The sequence below is a fragment of the Dermacentor andersoni genome, chromosome 2 (genome assembly GCF_023375885.2).
Source record: "Dermacentor andersoni chromosome 2, qqDerAnde1_hic_scaffold, whole genome shotgun sequence".
Classification (NCBI taxonomy): Eukaryota; Metazoa; Arthropoda; class Arachnida; order Ixodida; family Ixodidae; genus Dermacentor; species Dermacentor andersoni.
Genome location: NC_092815.1, coordinates 196,621,661 through 196,628,037, shown reverse-complemented (window position 1 = coordinate 196,628,037; position 6,377 = coordinate 196,621,661). Strand labels below are relative to the sequence as shown.

The window sequence follows — 6,377 nt, the reverse complement described above, 5'->3', positions numbered from 1 at the left end:
AAACGTTGGACAGCCTTTCTGAGGCACCTTATCCTTGTTTATAACCTTTATACCACAGTACGCTATTCCATCTGCGAGCCCCTTTCTTGATTTTGGATTTCAGAGACGGTAGTATCACTAGCAGTAACTCGATGGCCGTGTCGGTGAACCCTCGTAGTTTTGCAGGTAATACGCGATTTATAACACTACGAAGGACGGTCATCTTTTGCTGTGGTCTGAGAAGGTTTTCCATAGACTTAGAAATTTCGTGCCGCTACCGCAGCATCCTGGCATTCGTTCTTTGACCTGCCTTGTTCACGTTGTTTCAACATTTCTTAGATAATGTCAAGCTAATCGCTCTCTCGCCGAATGGGAGCCCGTCTGAGACGAGCGAGCACAGCAATAGCTGCCACGGCAGTTCTGCTCAAGGGTCCAGTCACAGCCACAGTTGTGCAGTGAGCCTGTGGAACTTATACAACTGGGCATGTGGTCAAATAAATAACGTCGCCCATTGAATATGAGCAAATACGAATGCGACAGTAGGTATGCCACCATCCTTGGATGAAATTATCCAGAATTAGTATGTGGCCCTGGGAAGGCCCACAGATAGACAAGCAAAGCAGCAGCATGATATGAAAAAGTCGGCAAAAGAAAATTCGAGAAATCAGTTACAGAGAAGTGAAAAAGGAAGCATGAAAATCAACTGAGTGCCGAGAAAGAAGTATAACTGCGAGTCAGCCTAGTTGGAACAGATTCATCTTAAAACTTTTTGTGCGCAAACAAACAGGCACGAAGGATAGAAGAAACACAAGGACGAGCGCTTTCTAACAACTGGTTTTATTTTTGAAGAACCACCTGCTTAATTACCCACAAATCTGCGCAATCTAGTCAACAAAGCACGCCTATAGTGCACATAATACACACAGATCTGCGCTGTCAAGTCAAGAGAGCACGTCTATAGTTCATAAAACACTTGTGGTAAAAAGACGTGGACCAAAGCCACATAAGACATAAGGCGCTAATGGTAAGTCGGAAGAATAAAATAAAAGGAAAAACTTTGTGGAATGAAATAGTCCGCTTTCCAAACGCTAGCCAGCAACCAGGACTAGAGGCGCGCATCATCACTTGCAGACGAATGCTAGTAACATTAGTCAATAAAAAATGCGATGCTGGTCAGCCTATTCGACGCTGCAATTATATAGCCTATGTTGTCGCGGAGAGAGCATACCGCAGATCCCTTTCTTTCCGCGAATGTTGTGGGTTCCTCAGTGCGGCGGAAACCTCTGTGTGAAAATGACAGCGACGGCGCCTCGGGCATGTGCTTCCACCTGGCCGACGCCACCGCAGCTGACGGTCACTACTTGCACGTGTCGCGCCCATTCGCATACTCGGCTGTATCGGGTGCCAAAACTTGATTAGTTAAGGGCGAATTGATATTGTATACGGAGTGTTTACGTGACCATTTTTGGCCTCTTAAACCCTGACTCCTATTAGATGGTGTCGGCCTGCCTTATTGGTCGAAATGCGTCATTGGTGCCTGGGCCTCCCGCCGGTCCCGGGTCCTTTGGGTGCTGCAGAAACTCATTTAAGGAATGCGCATCTGTGCCCTCCAGCAGGAGACGGCTGCAACCATCGATGAGCAGCAGGTGCGGCCGCGGCCGCCTGCGTCGCTCCTGAGATCCCAGCACAGAGCCAGTGCAGCGTCTTGCGTGCGGTCTCGTCCACCGACGCGGAGCTCGTGGCCATCGACCTGGCGGGGGAGCTGACCTTACGGCATTGCTTCCCGGCGGCGGCAACCCTCACGGACTCCCGTGCAGCGTTGTACATGCTGGCGAGGACGGACCACGGGTCCCCGCTGATCCAGTGCCTCCTGTGGAAGTTGGAAGGCGTTTGCGAGCAGGTATGCGACCTCGTTCTCCAGTGGGTGCCTTCCCACATTGCCATACACCGGAACGAGGAATCTGACCGGCTCGCGAAGGAGGCCCACACTGCGCCAATCCCCCGGTCACTCGTGGTGACGCCATTCGGCATTGCCCGTCCCACCGTGGCCGTCATATTATGCGCAAGACATCCGGACCACCCCTTCCCGCTCCCCCCACCGTCGCCAGTGGCAATTGTCCGAAACTGCTGCCGCGCGAAGGCCTGAACCGACGAGACCGAGCTCTGCTGCTTCCTCTCCGCATCGCCTGCCACCGAATCGCGGAAAGGACGCACCACCTTCACGGTACCGGAAGCTCTTTTCGCGTCAAGTGCACCGATGTGGAGTACCTGGAGCACGTATTCTTGCGGTGCCCCGCATAGGTTGCTGGACTTGACCTGCTCACGACCGCCTACCCCAGCCTCGGCCTCCCATATGACAGCACTGAGGTACTTCTGTTCCCGTCCGCTCACTCTTCCGTGGTCGGGCGTGCCTTCACGGCGTTGTTCGACTACTTGGACGGCGCCGACTTGTACGAATGGCGGTAGCCGCTGCGACCTCCTTGGCGTGCCTTACTGCTCGGCTCCTCTCCCCTCTATCCACCACTCTTTTTCCCCTACTCTTTTTATCCCTTTCCCCCATCCGTACAGCACTTTGTAGGTACCCTCGCACGAGAGGCAGTAACGGCGCTGTACTTGTCTCTTCCTTCTTAAAATCACTCGTCATCGTGGGTAGTTTTGAAGAGGGCAAGGAGACAGCAGCACACGGCGCAACGTCGCCACGGGAGACCAGGCCGCTCAGGCAGGCCGTTGACGATCGGTATGTCATCGTTCTGTATGCAAATATGTGCACAGCGTAAACTTAAATTAAATGCCAAGCTAATAAACCTAGTTGTTCGAATGCTACATCTCGTCGTCATCCTACCTGTGGATCTGCACTTGCCCCTGTCAGAGCTCAACCCCCCTTATTATCGTCTCCCTGGTGAGCTGGTGCCTCATAACACGAACAGCTGCGTCACTTGGCTACAAATTGGTGGAGGTTGCTGCGTAGTGACGTCTACGCTCTAATATCATGGCCCATGACAACAAACTTCAGGAACCTAGCTTTAAAAGCTCGACCATGGCCGAACCCCCTACTGTTCTCGCTATCATGTCCACCCCTCAAGCTAAACTTTCCGTCAGACTGCCAGTCTTTAGAGGCACAACCGAAGAATCAATCTCCGAGTGGCTGCTTTGCTACGAACACGTAGCCTCCCTGAACAACTGGGATGAAGGGACGAAATTAAAATTTGTATATTTGGCATCGGATGAGAACGCAAAAAACGGGCACACCACTCAAATTTTAACGGGTGCCCCTATTTCATGGCAAGAGTGAGAGACATTACTAGAAACGTCTTTCACCAGTCGCCACTCAATCGAAATCGCATATTTGCAGTTGCACAACTGGACCCAGCTACCATTAGAATTACTATGAGCTACCATTACTATGACGTCGTGCAGCGGTGTGCAAAAATTAATCCATCCATGATGGAAAAGGAGCGGTGGCGGTACCTTATGCGCGGCCTGCGTCCGGACGTGCAAAAGAAAATAATCGCGAATCCGGAGAGTTGCTCAATTTTGCTGCAAATGTTGTAGCGTATTAATCGGGCTGCTTTGATGACGCGTGCGTACCAACCAGAAGCGATCGGTACCCATTTCTCTGCCGGCCATCAGTCGTGGTACGAATACGCCTCCCGCGGTAGTGACACCCGCTGTAGCAACACTGCAACCACCTCCGACATGTATCGCTACCTGCACTGCGGCAGAGCGTCATCGCCCACGAGAGGCCACCAACCGCGATAGGGACTTCAAGACGATCGCGGACTCTATAGCCTAGTTATCTGACCGCCTGAAGGTTATTAAAGAAGATTTACATCGTCCTCCAGTGCATTGGCCAGCGAGAAATATCCATGCCAACGATGGACGTCCACGATGCCCGCTGTGCCGTTGCATGGGTCACGTCGCGCACAAATGCTCGATGCGGGTTAGAGATCACAGACACCAACAGAGAGAGCGCAACGATAATCAGGGTGGGAAGCCTAACCCTTCGGGAAACGAGAACGGCCGGGCCTATAGGAGTCAGCCCGGCCGTCCAGTATGCACTATGTCAGATAGTCAGCTCCTAGCAGTACCCATACGAGCAAATGGTACCGATACAAAAGTCGTGATTGATACTGCGCCTCGCACCAGTCCACGGCTCGCTTGGATGCTGCAGAAACTCATTTAACGAATGATCCGCATAGTTTTGAAGAGGGTAAGGAGACAGCAGCACACGGCGCAACTTCGCCACGGGAGACCAGGCTGGTCAGGCAGGCCTTCGACGATCCGTATGTCATCGTTTTGTATGTAAATATGTGTACAGTGTAAAACTAAAGCAAATGCCAAGTTAGCAAACCTAGTTGTTCGAATGCTACTTCTCATCTTCATCCTATCTGCGGATCCACACTTGCCCCTGCCGGAGCTCATCCCCCCTTATTGTCATCTCCCTAGTGAGCTGATGCGTCAGAACACTAACAGCTGCGTCACTTCGCTACAATATGTTGCAAACGGAAGTTACTAATAGTTTACTGTTGAAATAAGAAAATATGACAGCATACGAACGCGATCGTGCTTGGCGCCCTCAGTGAAACCGCGTTAAAGACGTCCCAGAATGACTTTCCTCACGAAACCAAATTGCTCGAAGCGCCTCGGCCAATTTTTTATTCACGCGGCATTGGAAAGCGCCGTTCTGTCCACTCTAGCATATTCTGGTACACTTTGGTCACCATTCAATGCATTTGCACATCTGTCCACTCGAGCATATTCTAGTACACTTTGGTCACCAATCAATACATTTGCACATTGTTTTTAGAAGCGTAAAGTGTATATAGGGCGTGTAGAATTGAAAATAGTTATTGAGACACATGGTCATGTTCGCAGGTTTTGTCAAGATGGTTCAGTATACAAAAAGAAAAAAACATGTACTCACTTCGCCATTTTCCATACTCTTTGGTTAAATCAGAATCGTCATGGACCATTTCAGCGACGTAGCAGTGGCCTTTGTAGTAGTGAAGGATTCGATAATAAATGAACAATGCACCTTGAACAAATATATATGTGAACTTAAGTGCGTCCCATCAATATGCCTGGCTACATTTGTACAGTTTTCGTATGCGTTCTTTGTGGTTATATTATGGATAATTCCTTAAACATTAGTTGCTGAAGCTCATCGAATGCCCAGTGTCATCTGAATAGTGTTTGTTGAACATGCATTTATCATGACACTTCACACTACGCTTCGCAAAAACGAAAAATGAGGCAATTGTTACTGGCTGGTGAGATATAAGACAAGGCAAGGACAACTGCATATGTTTTGCCTGTAAGGTTGCATCACGACAATTATTCACGACAATTATTCAAGTTGGCGCAAAGCAATGTGATATCTACATTCAAATATTTTACATCAAATTTCGCACAGATTTACTGATAAATTCATGCTAGAGGACGAGATTTCTCGACGCAGAGCAAATACTTTATCAAAACTTGCGCCACGCCATCTCTTTCTTTTGTCGGAATAATTTCCACGAATTATCCTCAAACTGAAACACTAAAGCTGTTCCTGTAGCACCACCAATGCCGCCAAATTTGCCGCACTCATTGTGTTCATAAGTGATGCGGCAGAGGATCAGGATGATAGAAATGAATGGAGTCTATCGAAAGGCCCTTATTGTCTGTGACATCACAATTCGCACGACGGGCATGACCATGGAGGCGAATGATTTAGATTGCTCTAAAGGCTGGCGAGTTATACAGAACGTTCTTTCTGCCATGGGCCAATCGCTTAATACAAAGGACAGCGAGATACAAGGATGCAATCAACGGTGTTCCGTCAGCCAATCAATCATACCAGGGTACCTTATCAGTGAGTTAACGAACAATAATTACATATGAAAATATTATTCCGCCATAACCTAGGCTCCAGTGGGAAAAGACACTTCGCTTTCGATACTTTCTAAGTTTCCAGCACGCTACATTTTTCTCAGATAATTTCCTGCCGTGCAAATTGACAGAAGTTTATTGAGATTTCAACACGTGTTGGAATTTTTCTAAGCGAAGAAAATATATAACATTGTGAGCATTCCAATAGAAACGAAGTAAAGCTACCAAGCGCGTTGTGTTTATATTGATTCTGCGCGTATTATGATCGTTTACCATCAGTCCTTCATCTTAACCGAACACGAAACTTGATTACACCCAAATATTGGTGGTTAGCAACTTTCTTCAAGGGATGGTTTTCAATAGTGCAATTGACACATAAGCAGATTTACCAAGATTAGGATATATTATCCAGTGATCGCAGCCACCTTTACACGAATTGCTACGCATTATGAGGTATTATACGGTCCGCCACTATGTAATTTCTTAGCAAGTAACGCAGTCAAATGCAAGAAGCCTGAGTTTTC

General features: G+C 48.4%; 1 long non-coding RNA gene across 1 annotated transcript in view; it reads right to left on the bottom strand.

The window, feature by feature from the left end:
- LOC140215993 (uncharacterized) overlaps positions 1–4,995 on the bottom strand; it is a 38,595-nt gene extending 33,600 nt beyond the window's left edge. Inside the window, exon 1 of the long non-coding RNA XR_011892629.1 lies at positions 4,904–4,995. This is a non-coding gene — a long non-coding RNA (uncharacterized lncRNA). The remainder of the gene's footprint in view (positions 1–4,903) is intronic.
- Between the last annotated feature and the right edge of the window lie 1,382 nt (positions 4,996–6,377).